The sequence below is a fragment of the Camelus bactrianus genome, chromosome 5, assembly GCF_048773025.1.
Source record: "Camelus bactrianus isolate YW-2024 breed Bactrian camel chromosome 5, ASM4877302v1, whole genome shotgun sequence".
In the NCBI taxonomy this organism is placed as follows: domain Eukaryota; kingdom Metazoa; phylum Chordata; class Mammalia; order Artiodactyla; family Camelidae; genus Camelus; species Camelus bactrianus.
Window position 1 is genome coordinate 22,237,044 of NC_133543.1, and position 17,517 is coordinate 22,254,560.

The 17,517-nt window shown below is 39.7% G+C and overlaps 1 protein-coding gene across 1 annotated transcript in view; it reads left to right on the top strand.

Moving 5' to 3' along the window:
* GPR39 (G protein-coupled receptor 39) overlaps nucleotides 1-17,517 on the top strand; it is a 304,862-nt gene that overhangs the window by 23,026 nt on the left and 264,319 nt on the right. The window contains exons 2-3 of the mRNA XM_074363537.1: nucleotides 4,828-4,915; nucleotides 7,987-8,050. The gene's annotated coding sequence lies outside the window, so the exon portion shown is untranslated. The remainder of the gene's footprint in view (nucleotides 1-4,827; nucleotides 4,916-7,986; nucleotides 8,051-17,517) is intronic.

Here is a 17,517-nt window from a genome sequence, read left to right on the forward strand (position 1 = left end):
ATAACAAATAAATAATTTAATAAGGATACTTTCTTATTAAAAAAAGGAGAGGCCCATCATTTAACTTTCACATTGGGGTCAATTTTACCAACTGCATTTCTTTCCCTGGGTTCGAAAACTTGGAGGCAATTGAGGACACTTTTTCACCCGCTAGTTCCATGTGTCAGTAAGATGTGGCTGTTTTCCTCTTGGTGGAGTTAAGCTTTTCTTTTCATTTTTGCAGAAGACTTAAAAGGGAGACTAAAGGACTCTGGTTTAACCTTCTACTCATTGCAGGCTTCCTCTTATCTTTAATAAGAAACCACCAGCCTCTTTTTAAAAATCTCCAGGGATGGGAGCTCACCTCTGTCAAAGAAAGGCACTGCTTTGGCAGCTCTCTGGTTTTGTGCGTCTCCTTGCATTTCACTGATGTTTGCTTCCTCAATAGCTTGGTGCTGCCCCGCTGAGCAAGGCCGATTCCTTTTTCTCCTTCAGATGGGAAGGAAAGCTCTCATCTTAGGGACACCCTGTGGGCTGTGTGCAGGAAGGACATGTTGTGCCTTTCCCCGGGACTGTGGCCCCAGCTGCCATGCTGGCCGTCAAGCTGTCACTCTCACCTGCAGTTAGCCTTGTACCTCGCTGCTAGATTCATCCGAAAGCAGCTTTACCTTTGTCAAGCACTTGTTGAAAAATCACCCCAGGTTCCTTGTGTTAATTTCAAGCCAAGGCTTTTTTTTCCAACCAGCCCTAATTGGCCTCTGAAACCTCATGTCTCTATTTCCCAGCAGAGCCACTCTGCTCTGGTTAGACCAATCTGAGCAGTGGTTCCCCAGCTCACTATGACCATCTATGCTTCTGACCTGAGGCTTCCTGGTGGTTCGTTATCCAGCATGCTTCAAGTTGGCTTTTCCAAAATCACAGTTCTGTGTGCCTTTAAGTTTCCATAAAGCCTATCCTGGACAGTACTGGCTTACAGTGATGGGACATGTATTTTGAATTCTTTCTTATAAGTGAACATCTAAGGTCAGGTCTCCTGGGAAACAGGCTTTGAAATGGAGCTTTGCATACAGGAAGTTTATGGGGAGTAGTCTCAGACACCACGCCTGGGAGGAGATAAGGGAAGCAAGATTGGATAGAGCGAAATTTGAGCCAGGATGCAGTTCAGCAGAGGCTTCAGCCAAATCATGGGTCACCTGGAACTGGAGCGGGCCTTCAGAGTTGTCGTCCACTGACTCAGGGGCCAGCCTTCTTGGTCCTATGTGGACCAGTCACTGTATGTGCGCTGCCCCAGGAAACAGCATCGCCTGAGCAGGCAGCTTCATTCTGTTGAGAACAATTTCTGGGGAGGGACTCTCCTGAGTCTTCAAGAACCAGCACTTCCAGGATCCAGGAAAATGAGTGGCTGGGACCTGAGGCAAAATTGAGGTGGCAATCCATAGCATCTTGACAATGTACAATTAACATCAACCTCGTTTGCACTTCCCTGGATGCATGTGCGTGTAGGTGATTGCAATGTACCCCTCACCTTCCCTAAGAACCACTGTTCTAGCCCTTTGGGGACAACTCAAGGAGCCAAGGATTGGGATGTTCTTCGTTACTTAACACGGCAGTGCCTACTGAGAGGAACAAGCAGATACAGGTTAAAATAGTTAAAGAGGGTTAAAAATGGAAATGCTATCAATATTGTATGCAGTCTGGATGTAGTTTTTGCCTTAAAATTAGGAAATTCCTACAATTTGATTGTGAGAAAAAAAGTCTGAATATAACTGATTCAAAACAGTTGATTCCAGGCTTTGGAGAGCTGATCCGTTTAATTTTATTGGTAGTAGTATGTTTATTGACCTGCTACATACAGAAAATCACACAGATCCTAAAGGCACAGCTTGATAAACTTTGGTGAATACACCCCTATATCCAGTACCCAAATCAAGAAAGAGAAGTTTACTACACCCCAGAAGTCCCCATGTGCTCCCCTGCAGTCCCTGTCCCGAGAGGAGTAACCTCTATCTTGACCTCACCATGGTTAGTAAGCTAGCTCTTGATGTTTCTACAAATGGATTGCTCAGTGTATAACCTGTGGCTGGCTTCTTCTCAGTGTTACATTTGTGAGAGTCATCTGTGTAGTTGGGCTCCATTCATTCTCATTACTCTATAGTACTCCATTACAGATATACCACAATTTATTCATCCATCCTGTGATACCTGGACATTTGGTTGTTTCCAGTTTGGGGCCATTATGAATCGTGAAGGTATGCACATTCCTGTACCTGTGTTTCGATGAAGATGTAGATGCATTTCAGTGAAGATGTGTATGCACCTAGGAAGAGACCTTCCGAATCTATGTGTCCATATGATTAGTTTTAATAGATACTGCCAAACAGTTTTCCAAAGTGTTTGTACCAATTTGCAACTGAACAGTGGTGTATGAGAGTTCTAATTGCTTCACATTCTTGCCACCGTGTGCTTTTATCTGTCTCTTTCATTTTAGCTATTCAGGTGCGTAATCATGGTTTTAATTTGAATTTTCCTGATGACCAATGAAGCTTCTTTTAACGTTTACTGGGCTTTGCCCCCAGAAGCCTGCTAAAGTCTTCTGCGTAATTTTCTACTGGGTTGTCTGGGCAAAGGATTCTTTGTGGCATGACATCTGTAACATATATTTATTAACATGATAGAGGAAGAGGAAAACAGATTAGAATGTTATAATGTAGCTAGTTTGCCATAAAACTCTACTAAAACTATATAATAAAAATATAAATAAAATAGATAAAATAAAACTATACTATAAAAATATTTTTATTTATAATTATATAAAGTTGAATGATAATACACTAAATTATGAACAATTGCTCTCTCCAGGTGGGAAGATTATGGATAATTTTGGCTTTCTACTTTATAGTTATCCTTATTTGCTATTGCCTATATTTGTTTTAGTAACAAGCATGGATTACTTTTATAATCTGGAGAAACAACAAAGCTGTTTTCACTGGGAAACAAACAATCAAAACCCAAAATGAAACAAACACTTGTGAGCATGCGCTGGTTTGACTTTGCCGTCAGCCTCTTTCCATCTGGGACATTGAGAGGAAAAGTGTCTTCTCTGGGCATGCCTTGAAAGTTTGGGTTAGAAGAAGAAAGGGTAAAAATGAAGAACAGTTTTTCTTGCCTAACAGCCGTGTGGTCCCTCGCACCCGCTGAGCCCAGGAGTTGATCCTACCAGAAAGACTGGGCTAATTACTTCAATTGCCTTTCTTTGTGGGAGCGAACCTTCCCAGCGCCAGCCACTAAACTTATTTGGTCTGATTGCTGGAGTCCTGCTGTTAGCTGGGATGAGAAAAGCACATTATTGCACAGTTTAAGGGTAATGTCTTTGTTTACGTTTTGCAAGGCAAACAGGGTTACTTCCAGTCTTGTAACCGGGAGTTCTACAAACATCAGGACGGGGGAACACGTGACCCCTCCCCTCCACCTCCTCCGTTTTGTTCTGTCTGGTCCTACTAACCCATAAACCAAAAACATCACATCAACCCAATCTACCCACTAACATACAGCTTTTAAAAATTTTAAAGCAATTTCAAATGTATGGAAAAGTTGCCAGTATAGTACAAAGCACATTCCCCCTACTCCTGAACCATCTGAAAGTTGCCCACACGATTTGCCATCACTTCAAATATTTTCGTCACTATGAAGAAGGCATTCTCCTACATAACCACCATCTTTTAAGTTAGGAAATTAACACCGACATGTTACCACCAGCCAAATTCAGGTGTCTTCAATTATCCCAATCATTGGATAATTGAAGACACCTGAATTTAGCCGGCAGTAATGTGTTAGAAGTACCCGTTGCATTAACCAATGGGTTTTAATGACTAGATTGAGACCCGGCACCTCTTTAAGAGCTGAGCCGTGGTTGGCCAGGCCTCCCTCCTCCCCCTGCCCCGCCCCACGCCGAGGGAGGCCACCGGCAGAGAGGTGGGTGCTTGCTCTGGCGAGCGCGGATCCAGGGCGGCGTTGCTGTCCCAGCAAACGAGGTCGGGCTTTGCTCGGGGAAGCAGAGGGGAGACAGGGGTGAGGGCTAGACAATCCTCTTGGGTTAGGGACAGTACCCAGAGAATGTCACCTAAGCCCCACCTAAAGTTCTCCATCCCCACCTTTTTCTTTTCTCCCACATAGTAGTCCCCCGGTTATCTGCGGAGGGATAGGTTCCAAGACCCCAAATGGATGCCTGAAACCCGGGATAGGGCAGAACCCTACATATATTCTGTTTTTTCGTATGCTAACGGGCAGGCAGTGTATATACAGCGTGGATACGCTGGACAAAGGACTGCAGGAGATTTCATCACGCTACTCAGAATAACTCACAATTTAAAACTTCTGGATTATGTCTGGAACTTTCTACATAATGTTGCCTACAGGTAACGGAAACTGCGGCCAGTGGAAGCGCAGATAAGGAGGGACCGCGGTGCTTCTACCATGGTCTCCCCTCCCCCACCCTTCCTCTTTGTTCACGCCACTCTATTTTCACACGCTTTTCTGTAATTCTACTAAATTCTTTTTCAAAATTTCCTGAAAAAGACAAAAACAAAAACAAACCAAGGAAACTGCTAAAGGTTGTTATGTAGTGGGAGGTGGGAAGGTGAGGAACAAGATTTGCTCTATATGGCTTTTTTATGTAATCTTTATTTTAAAAATCGTATTAATGTATCACCTCCCAAGAAAGGCAAGACATAAGAACAAGCAAACCAAACTAGAAGAATGTTTCTTGGTGCAGCCTACCTGTTAGTAAATCTATTTTAAGGGATGAGGAAAAAGGGCGAAATCATCATGTTTTGTACCTTTATCATCTAGGAATACTACAGCCTGGACCGTTTGTTGCCTCCTGTCTGCCTGTGTTTCTTTGTGACTTTACCACCACTGCCGACGTCTGTTCTGGAAGGTGAGTCTCATGAAGGCATGGGAGATTTTTTTCTCTTTTAAACGGCATAGCGAACTCTGTTCTAACTCTGCGTCCTCAGGCTCCTTGGGGATGGGTGTTCTCCAAGGGTCTGTCCTGTGCTGCTTGCCCTTCATTCTCTCCTGATTGCCTTCATTCCCATGATTTCCACCCTGTGCATAATTTCCAAAACTACATCCTCCAAACTCACATCTGTCTGAGCTCCAAGACTGCATTTCCAATTGCCCATCAAACTCAGCCCAACTTCCTAGTGATATTTTACACCCTTGGAGCAGTTCAGCCTACCAAACTGTTCACATTATTTTTGCAAATATAGAGAGCTGTGCAACCATCCAGTTTAAGACATTTCCATCAACTCAGAAAGTTCCCTTGTATCTATTTGCAGTTATTTCTCTCTCTTACTGTCAGACTCAGGCAACTGATAATCTGCTTGTTAGTTCTATAAATTTGCCTTTTCTAGAAATTTCTTATAAATGGAACCATGCAATATACAGTCTTTTGTGTATAGTTTCTTTCATTTAGCATGACTTTGAGGTTTATCCACGTTGTGGTATCAGTAGATTGTTCCTTTTCAGTGCTAAAGAGCATTCCATTGTACAGATACATAGCATTTATCTATTCACAGTTGATGGACATGTGGGTTATTCCCATTTTTTGCTTATAATGCTACTTTGAATATTCACTTGCAAGTCTTTGTGTAGACACACACCTTCATTTCTTTTCAGTAGATACTTAGGAGTAAAATTGCCGTATTATTTGTTAAGCCAATGTTCAACTTTTAAAGAAACTTCCCAACTGTTCTCCTAAGTATTGTACCATTTTAGAATCTCATCAGTGCTTGGTGCTGTCAGTCTCTTACTTATAGGCATTGTAGTGGGTGAGTAGTGAGTGGTATCTTACTGTGACTTTAATTTGCATTTCCCTAGTAAGTAATGATGTTGAGCCATTTATACATTTTCTTGGGTGATAGGTCTACTAAAATCTTTTGCGTATTTTTTAATTGCCTTCTAATTATTGAGCTGTAATAATTCTTTGCTTGATCTGGATACAAATCCTTTATCAAATACATAATGTGCAAGTATTCTCTCCAAGTGTATGGTTTACCTTTTTGTTTTCTTGATGGTATCTTTTGAGGAACAAATGTTTTGAATTTGGTTGAAGTGCAGTTTATCAGCATTTTCATGCTTTTGGTGTCAAATCTAAGAGTTTTCTGCCTAATCCAAGGGCGGAAAGATTTTCTCCTATGCTTTCTTTTAGATAATATATAATTTTAGCTCATACCCTGACGCCTATGATCCATTAAAGTTAATTTCTGTTTACGGAGTGAGATAAGAACTAAATTTGTTTACTTGCATATTCAATTGTAAGGGCTATTTCTTGAAAAATATAGTTTTTAACAGCAGATTGTCTTGGCATCTTTGTTGAAAATAAATTGTCCATTAATGTAGAGGTATATTTCTGTACTCTTTATTCTCTTCCATTGATCAATATGTCTATATATCAATACTGCACTTTATTACTATACTTGTTAGTCATGTTGGAAATGAAGTAATATGACTCCTTTAATTTTGCTTTTCGTATTCAAACTTACATTGGCTAGTCTAGGTCTTTGGCATTTTCATATGTAGTTGAGGATCAGCTTGCTAGTTTTTATAAAAATGATCCTGCTGGATTTTGATAGGGATTGCGTTTGAATCTACAGATCAGCTTGGGCAGAACAGCCACGTTGACAATGCTGAGTTTTCCAACCTGTGGACGTAATATGTTTCTCCACTTTTTTAAACCTTTTAAAAGCACTGTTTTGAAGTTCTCAGTGATTTTTTGTTTTATTCTTTTTATGACTTGCAACTGGAATTTTTTCTTTATTTCGTTTTTAGATTGTTTGTTGCTTGCATTCTACAGCCTTGATAACCTTACTTATTATTTCTAGTAGGCTTTTTCTACATTCTATCAGATTTTCTACATACATATTTTGTGAATAATGATAGTTTTATGTTTTTCTTTCTATTCTGGGTGCCTTTTATTTCTTACTGTAGCCTATTCCTGGCTAGAGGCTTTGGTAACGTTTTTGCTGCCGAAGCCTTTACCCAGGTTGCCAAAGGTTTGAATAGAAATGGTAAAGCATGGGCATCCTTGACTTGTTCCTGATCTTACGGAAAGCTTTCAGTCTTTCACCATTAAGTATAGCACAGCTGTAGAATTTTTCAGAAGCTCTTTACCAGGTGGAGGAAGTTCTAGTTTTTGTCTACTTTGTGAAAGAAGAGTTTTTTTGTTTGCTTTTTAAAAATGGTGAATACCAGGTATTGGATTTTGTCAGATGTTTTTTCTGTATCTGCTGATATGATCATGTGTTTTTTTTATCCTTCATTCTATTAATATGGTACATAATATTAATGTACTTTCAAATGTTAAATCAATCGTAATTTCCTGAAGTAAGTCCCACTCGGTATGTAATTTAAAAAACATATATAGAGTTTGCTAGTGTTATTTTTTAAATTTTTTGTATTAATTTTCATGAGGGATATTGGTCTTTAGTTTTCTCTACTTCTGATATCTTTGGTATCTGGGGGATAATCCTGGCCTCATATAATGAGTTGTGTTGTGAAGTATTTGTTTCTCATCCATTGTTATAGATTAAATTGTGTCCCTCCTCCAAATTCACATGTTAAAGTACTAACCACTAGTACCTCAAATGTGACCTCATTTAGAGATAGGATCTTTACAGAGGTCATCAACTTAAAATCATTCTTGTGGGTTCTAGTCTAATAAGACTGGTATCCTTATAAGAGGGGGAAATTTGGACACAGACAGACAGAGGGAGAAGACGGCCATCTACAAGCCAAGGAGAGAGGCCTGGAACAGACTCTTCCCTCACAGCCCTCAGAAGGAACCAGCCCTGTTGACACCTTGATCTCAGACTTCTAGGCTCCAGAACTGTGAGATAATACATTTCTGTGTAGGCCATTCAGTTTGGGGTACTTTGTTATGGCAGCTGTCAATTGAAAAAAAAAATTGCACAACCCAAAAGTTGAGAATTGTATTTTATTTGGCAGGCTTTCTGAGGACTTGAGCACAGAAGACAGCTGCTCAGATGGCTTAGGGACTGCTCCACAAAAGGTAAGGAAGGAACCAGGATTCTGGTGGGGTGGGTTGGGGGGTGGTGGGAGGTGTTGCAACAAACAGGTAGTTGGAACATCAAAAGATGACTGTTAATTCAAGAAAACCAGGTATCTCAAGTTAATGAATTTAGCACTTTTCTTTGGGAAGATGCAAGAGTCTGAGCTTACTGAAATCACTCCTTTGATCTGCACCTAACTCTCTGGGGCCAGTGTGCTGCTTTTCTCCACCCTGAATCCCCTGAGGGTGTACAGAGGGGTGGCTGCAGTGGCTGCTGGCTTGATGGCTGTAACATCCTTTGTTCACTGATACAGTAGGCGACATTCTTCATCCACACAGCCCTAACAAAGTAATACACATATTTTCTAAAGAGTTTGTGTAGAATTGGTAATATTTCTTCCTTCAATAGCTGATAAAATTTACTAGTAAAGTCGTCTGGGCCTGGGCTTTATTTTTTTGGGAAAATTTTTAATTACTAGTTCAATTTTTTGTTTGTTATTGATCTTTTCAGATTTTTAATTTCTTCTTGGGTCAGTTTTGGTCATTTTTGTCTCTCTAGGAATTGATACATTTTAGCTAAATTGTGTAATTTGCTGGAATTAAGTTGTTCATAATATTCCCTTATAATCCTTTCAATTTCTGTGGGATCAGTGGTTACATTCCCTTTTCATTCCTGATTTTAATAATTTATATCTTTTTTCTTTCTCAGTCTAGTGAAAGTTTTTTCAGTTTTATTCATCTTGTCAAAACAATTGTCTTGATTTTGTTGATTTTTATTTTATTGATTTCCACTCTGATCTTTGTTACTTGGAGGAGGTACTGGGAATTGAACCCAGGACCTCATGTGTGCTAAGCATGCGCCCCACCACTTGAGCTATACCCTCTGCCTCTCTACTCTGATCTTTGTTTCCTTCCATGTAGTTACTGTAGGTTTGATATGCTCTTCTTTTTCATTGATTATAGATATTCTAATTTAAGCATTCAGTGCCATAAATGTTCTTCTAAGCATTGGATTAGCTGCACTCATACATTTTAGTATGTTTGGTTTTGTTTGTAATATTTTCTAGGTAACTTGTGATTTCTTCTTTGACTCATGGGTTATTTAGAAGTATGCTTTTCAAAATTTTGAATTTCCCAAATTTCTTTCTGTTGTTGATTTCCAATTTAGTTTTATCATTGTTGGAGAATATATTTTGTATGATTTGAATCCTTTTATGTTTATTGAGGTTTGTTTCATAATTTAACATATGATCTGCCCTGGAAAATGTTCCATGTGAATTAAAACCATTGTGTAATCTTCTATATGTGTTACTTGGGTACAGTTGGTTGATAGTTGTTTACAACTTCTATATCATTATTTTATTTCTAGTTTCATTGCTGAGAAAAGGGACTTGAAATCTCCAACTATAATTACTAAATTTTTATTTCAATCCTGTCAATATTTGCTTAATGTATTCAGCACTCTGTTATTAGGTACCTGTATATTTATTTATTTATTTTTATTGAATTATAATTGATTTACAGTGTTGTATTAGTTTCTGGTGTACAGCATAGTGATTCACTTATACATATTATTTTTCATTGTAGATTATTACAAGCATTGAATGTATTTCCCTATGCTATACAGTAGGACCTTGTTGTTTATCTGTTTTATACATAGTAGATTGTACCTGCTAATCCCAAACTCCTAATTTATCCCTCCCCTTCCCGCTTTGGTAACCATAAGTTTATTTTCTATGTCTTTGAGTCTGTTTCTGTTTTATAAATAAGTTCATTTGTGTATTTTTTTAGATTCCACATATAAGTGATACCATATATTTGTCTTTCTCTGTCTTACTTACTTAGTATGATCATCTCTAAGTCTATCCATGTTGCTGCAAATGGCATTATTTTATTCTTTTTTATGGCTGAGTAGTGTTCCATTGTGTATGTATGTGTATGTATATGTGTGTGTGTGTGTGTGTGTACAGCATAGTGATTCACTTATACATATTATTTTTCACACACACATATATACATACATATACATATACATATACATATACATATATATATATATATATATATATACACACACACACACCACAACTTCTTTGTCCAATCATCTGTTGGTGGGCATTTAGGTTGCTTCTATATCTTGGCTATTGTAAATAGTGCTGCTGTGAACATTGGGGTACACGTATCTTTTTAAAGTAGGGTTTTCATCTTTTCCAGATACATGCCCAGGAGTGGGATTGATGGATCATATGCTAACTCTATTTTTCATTTATGGAATCTCCAAACTGTTTTCCTTAGTGATGCTTATATATTTATAATTCTTATAGGTTCCTGGTGTTATGATCCTTTTATCATTACATGATGTCCCTCCTTATCTCTAGTAATTTTTTTTGTCTTAAATTCTATTTTTCTCTGATATTAATGTAGGTATTTATAATAACTATTTGCATGGTATAATATATTTCTCCCATTCCTTTTCTTTCAATCTGTTTGTGTCTTTGAATCTAAAGTTTTTTCTTGAAGACAGAGTATTTTTGGAGCTTGATTTTTAAACTAGGCAGACAGTGATTGCCTTTTGGTTAAAGTGTTTAATCTATTCACATTTAATATAATAACTGATATGGTCAGATTTATATCTACCATTTTGCTGTTTGCTTTCTGTTTACCTCATGTCTTTTTTGTTCTTCTGTTCCTCTTTTGCTGACTTCTTTTGTGTTAAACAAATTTTTTTGGATGCCATTTTAAGTCCTGTGTTGTTTTATTAATTAATTAAAAAATGAATTTCTTAGTGATGCTCTAGTTTACAATATATATGTAAACTTATTACAACCTGCTTCAGTTTAATAATGACCATTCTGGTAAAACACAGCAACTTGGTTCCAATACAGCTCTATTTCTTCCTCCCTCTTTTGTGCTATTATTGCCATATATAGTGTATCTATATATGACACAAATCCTACAGTATAGAATTATAATTATTGCTTTGTGCAGTCACATTTTTTAAAAAAATTCAAGGAGAAAAGAGAACAATACCTCTAGTACAGTCTTTTAAATTTATTTATTTTTATTGAAGTATAGTCAGTTATAATGTGTCAATTTCTGGTGTACAGCATAATGCTTCAGTCATGCATATATATACATATATTCATTTTCATATTATTTTCCATTAAAGGTTATCACAAGATACTGAATATAGTTCCCAGTGCTATATAGACAAAATTTGTTTTTTTAATGTATTTTTGTATATAGTGGTAATCACTGGCAAATCTCAAACTCCCATTTTTATCCCTTCCTACCTCCTTTCCCTGGTAACCATAAGATTGTTTAATATGTCTGCAAGTCTGTTCCTGTTTTGTTGATGAGTTCATTAGTGTCCTCTATTTTTTCTTTTTTCTTTAGATTCCATATGTAAGTGATACCACATGATATTTTTCTTCCTCTTTCTGGCTTACTTCACTTAGAATGTTGCTACAAATGGCATTATTTTATTCTTTTTTATGGCTGAGTAGTATTCCATTGTATAAATATATCACAGCTGCTTTATCCAGTCATCTGTCAATGGACATTTAGGTTGTTTCCAATGGCTTCTACTTGAAGTATGTCAGTTGATTCCTGTTGTCATGATCTTGCCTTACATAGCTACCCCGAAGAGGCTAAAGGCTGCAAAAGAGTGGGTGACTTTTGAGGCACTTCCCAAATAAGTTTTTATTTTCTATTATTTTTTCAAGGGAGATTGGTCTTGGTTGCCGCTGTGGATGAAAATGAGATATTGGTGCCAGTGTGTATTAAGGTATATTATGGCTCCCTTGGCCTCATACACTGTTTCATTCCAAAAATAGCAGGACAAAAAAATGGTCAAAATTAAGTTGCAGTAGATGAGATTGCCTAACTTCTTAAGTCTTCCCAGGAGTAATACATATTATGATGACATTTGGCAAAATGTTATTACATGATGACATAGACAAGATTTCTCAAAATACTACCAGACTGTTACTTTAGGCATCATAGTATATGTTTTTGTCATAACTATTATGGAACACCAAAAAAAAAAAAAAAAAAAAGACAGTCTGTACGTGAGTACTGATTATCATATCACCAGTGCTGATTTTAGATTAAGCCTGTCAAATCCTTACAGCTTACAAAAGGAAAATTAACTTTTGGCTATGATCCTTTGCTAGAGGGTGTGCTCAGTAGATCATCACAGAATGAGGTAAGACCCTCCCCTCCTTCTGTAACAATTCTTTGTTCACATTCTTTAGGATCTTCTTAAGCACCACAATTCAACATAAGGATGTGTCCTGAGTGGAAAATGGGGTCTGTCTCTTGGGCTGAGCGGTCCATTTCCGTAATAATTAGAGACAATGGACATAAAGCATATGTAGCATGTACTCAGTGAATGATGGTTATCCATATTACTGTCATGATAAGTAATTGGTAATTATTTTGTGATATGGCTGATGTGAATTTATTTCTAAGGACAAGAACCACCCCTGAAGACAATGATAGGGTCAGGTAATGGACTTTGACAAGCAAAGCCTCAGGCAGACCCCCGTGCAGGGCGGCCTCATGCAGCACCACTGCTCTACTGAGAGCCCCGCCCTACCTGGAGGCATCCCCGACTACTAGTGCACTGTCACTGGAGTCACGTGCCTAATGCTGGGGGGGGTGGTCTGTGGGATACAACAGCCCTTTCATGGGAAGACCTGGATCCAGCGCCATGACTTCCTACCTTTGTGAACTTAGCAAGTTGCTTCATCTCTTAGAGAACCAAGTCTCATCTGTAAAACAGGAATGATGATACCTTGCAGACTTTTTGTGAGAATTGGAGATAATATATCAGAAGTACTCAGTACACAATAAGTGGTACATACTGGTATTATTTAGACACTTTAGTGGCATCCATCTATGACCCCTTATCTTGGAGGTTTTTATGTGAGGATTAAAGGAAAAGTAAATATGAAAGTAATAGGTCTAAATAACAGACCCTCGACAATTGGTAGACTCATGTAAATTTCAAAGAATAGTTATTTTATGGGATCATTTAAGTGTAACTCAATGTGGAGTTAAAAGACTTATTTTAGCTTTGGCTCTATTGCTCGTTATTGTGTGCTCTTGAACAAAACACCCTGGGCCTCAGTTTCCTCACTCAAAAATTAGATATTTGGGTAAATGAGAATCCAAAATGTCCCTTTTACACCAAAAAGGATACTTACTAATACCTTTTAAGGGAGTAGCTTTGGGATACCAGGAAACATTCCAGAAGCCCAGCTAACACTAACAAGTTAGGATCATTAACTTTGCAAAATGAATGAATTCATTACAAATGAAAGTGGAAGCAAATGGTTTATGCAGTCAACTTAATTCATTGAGATATATTTGCTGTGCTTCTGAGCCCTGGAAGAAATTGCACTGGGCTCTTCTGAGTGCCTCCAAAAAAGGTTTTTGATGGAGTCTTACATGTTTTGCTTCCTACTCACATCAAAACATTCAGCATGCTTTAAATTTAGAAGCAGCCTTTCCTCCTGGTGTTAAGGAAGCAGTGAACACATCACCTCAACCATCTTTCTAACAATGAGAGAGCAGCCTGAACCCACCTGCTGTTTTTATTTTATTTTATTTTTAAGGAAAATACCTTTTGCCAGTCAAAAAGATCAAGTTTACCCTGAAAGAATCTTTCCTCTTAATTAAAAAGCTGTTAAATGATATGCTTTTCAAAGCATTTCTTTGAATTTAATATCAGGGGTGGTGGTGAATGAGAAAGCTTCTCTGCTTTGGGGATTTTGAAACAAATGTTGTTAATGGATTACTTTGATGCCTTAGCTAGCACATACATTCTTCATGATTCACTGTTTTGTTATGCCCAGTGCTTGGCACAGAGTGGCTGTTGAAATGTTGGTTGACCAAATAAATGAATAAAATAAATATTTTTTCATGGTCTCCAACGAGAATAATGTAAACTGTCTCGAGTGCATTAATGGTAAATTCTGTTTTTTATAGAAATTAATGAGGCAGGGCACCTGGACTTTGGGAAATTCAATTTGGGAGTAGTTATACTGGGGACAGCGTGGCTTGACATCTGCTGGAGGACAGGATGGAGTAGTGTGGAGGAGAGCTTATCAACCCATTGCTTGGGCTTTAGCATTCAGTCTCCAGCCCAAATAAAGCTTGTTTGCCTCCTCTTTCTGTGATTTGGTATTGGGGGTGTGGGCATGTGTTGGAGCTGGGGAGGAATGGCTGAGCCCTGCCTGATCTATTGGAAAGAAACAAGAGGTCGCAAAAGGAAAAAGTCTGAGACAAAATTCTTTGATATGTGGGACTGAGCAAGTGAATGGTATTTGCATTTGGAACGTGATGGTGTTCTCTGTACTGGTGACTTTCCGTACTAAAGGTGCCCCTTTCTTCCTAGAAGACAAAGAACTTTGCTTTATCCTTCACGGTGTGCGGTACTCATTGCAGCACAAGAGAACCAAGGTCCAGGTGGTACAAAGTAGAAGGAAGAATATTAAACTACTCGTGGCTCAGCTGGGAAGCTGTGTGGCTTTGGGCAAATTGTTTAACCTCTCTGTGTCTCTGTGACAACATCTGTAAGGTGAGGAGTTTGGACCAGGCGACTTTAAAAAAAAAATGTATATATATATATATATATATATATATAGAGAGAGAGAGAGAGAGAGAGAGAGAGAGAGAGAGAGAGAGACAGAGAGAGAGAGAGAGAGAGAGAGAGAGAGAGAGAGAGAGAGAGAGAGAGAGAGAAATAGAGAAATAGAGAAATAGAGAAATAGAGAAATAGAGAAATAGTCAGTTTACAATCGGGTGATCTTCTTTATTCATCAACATGTATGTGCTAGGTGCCAGGCACTAGGCCAGCAGTGGGATCCCAAGTTGAGTCACCCATTCCTGGTTCTCATCCTTGCTGCTAAGGGCTGTAAGAAGGCTTAATAATAATAATAAAAAGTCAGCAGGTAAAGAGAGGAAATGACTAATTCTGTTTGCTAAGGTTTAGGAGCTGACATTTGAAGAGTAGAAACTCACAGGATGGTTATGAATTCCGTCGTCATTCATTCATTTCAGAAATGTTGGCTACGTGCCTGTCGTACACAAGGAATAGGGAAACAGCCTTGAAGAAAACAAATAAGATCTTTTACCTCATTCGGCTTCATCTAAGCTGGGGGCTGGGAAGGGGCGGTTGGGAAGAGGACTATTCATGTGTAACACTTAGTGAACATTTAGTATTGTCTCACCGCACCCTCCCAGTACCCTCACAGCGTAGGCTGTTCCCATCGTACACTGTGACAGCGGAGGCCCACAGGAGTGGAACGATTTGCCGAGCTCTCACTAGTAGGTCATAAGGACTCAGTCACCTCTCTCTGTCTTTAGAGTTTCCGCATTCAACAGTCTTGCCATTTTGAGGGTGAGGAGGCTTCGGAGGCCACTGACTGGTTGCTTGTTTCGCCTGCCTAGCATTTCTTCTTTGAGTTAACAGCTCACCTCTTTTCTTCGGAGGTCTAACCCCTTGGACCTGCAGTCCATGTGTTTACAGTGCAAATCTTCTCTCTCCTCGGGACAGGCTTCAGACGCGAGGGCCTGAGTCAGGTGTGGCCTATCTCCTCTTAAGATCATCTGCATTTACGGTTACTTGTAACCAAGAGTCTTGAAGAATACAGCCTCCAGGAGTGTAAGGAGAACGTTTATTTCTCTCTCTCCCTTGTATGATCTTGATAGCACCTGTAAAAGTCTCTTTCAGCCTCACCTAACCTTTGTTCTCAGGGGTTAACAGGATGTGGTCTTTTGAGTGAGTCTTTTGTACTCCTGCTGTCTCAGAACTCTGTCCCCAGGATCTTATATTTCTACACACTAAGTGATGCCAGGCTTCACACACCTGGGGATGAATTGGGCAGCCTCCCCACTGAGTATTACCCAACATTTCTCCCTCTGTCCACACCAGGTCCTCTGCCACCCAGCTCTGGTTTGTTTTCTCACCTTGCTGGGACCCCAGACACAGCTCCTTCTGAGTTTGAGGATGTCACATTGAGAGTCTATGTAATTGCAGTGTTGAGAGCAGCATGGATGGAGGCTGAAGATGACCAGGAGGAATAGTGGCTTCCCTGGTCCTAGTTTCTAGGCTCTGATTCCTAGAACCCCACTCCCAGATGACCTGCCCAATGCAGCCCTGGTCTTTGCAGCCTGAAGGTCAAAGGAGGGGTCCTTCCTACCTTGACCAGCACAACTTGGACAGGGGTCTCGGCTATTAAAGAGAAATTATTCTGACACTAGTGGAAATGGTAACATTCAAGATTATTGTAAAGGAGGTCAACTCTCCTCAACAGAAGAGAGAGATGGAGCTCAATTTAAACACAAGGAAAAGTGGGGATTTATAGCCGACGAGCAGAGTGAAAGTGTCAGTGGATGGAATATTACTAAGAGGACGTTGAACCTTTAGGACAGTCCATCAGCCATCTCTTTCTCCCTTGGTCCCCACTTCCCTTGCAGCATCTAGTGTGGTACTCCAACCAGGGATGAGTCCTCTCTCTGTTTTTACAGGAGGATGCTCTGAGACCAGTCTCAGCTTTTGGTAAAAAGAGCTTCACAAAGCATCATTGGTAACCACTCCAGGGTCTGCCTGAGGACATGAGTCTGAGATCTGGAAGAGATCCTTGGTAGCATTTGGGCTGGACCAGGACCTCCAATAAAGTCAAGCTAGAAGCCTGACATTCCCTTTTAGGAATGAAGCCATATTTTTCAGAAATGTTGTATAGAGGCCAGCTTGCAAGTCAATATTCATGATGCCTGAGAGAAAGTTCTAATGGATGCACAGATTTAGGGAAGATGGGGAGGCTGGGAAGAAGGAACACAGCATGGCAAACTATATTCCAAGGATGGCACCTGAAACCAGCTGTGGGGAGGAGAGCTGTGTATGCTCTGAATGTCAAATCATGCTGCATCCCAGAACCCCACAACGTTTAGGGTGCTATGCACCCTTCCTAAGTGAGTTAGGAGAGATACAATCACTGAGCAGTGTTTTCTTCCCAACGTATCCTATTGAACCCTCCTAGTGACCTGGATCTGCACCTCCACTGGGCCAGAGGTCAAGGCCAATGTGCACAGCAGCTTCACGATGGGGAGGGACAAAACAGCGGAGTATCAACCCCTCAGGGACCCAGGCTGATGGTGAGAAGCACCAGACCACTCACAGCAGGTGTAAGATACACCCTGGGGATGCTGCAAGAATTGAAATTCTTGACTGTGCAAGTTTCACTTAGAGCTTAGGGAGGCTCAGCTCTAGTTAATGTGAGTGTGAGCACATTCTGGTTCCCCCTGGGGAGGCGGCAGAGCCTCAGTCACACTGTGGACGGGGAGACGGGCGAGGACAGCATCTCAAGGAATCTTAATTATCGGCACAGTGTGAACTTTCAAGAAGCTAAGGTGCAAACCGTTTCTCTCCCTCCTCTTCTCCTTCGCGTGGTTCCCTT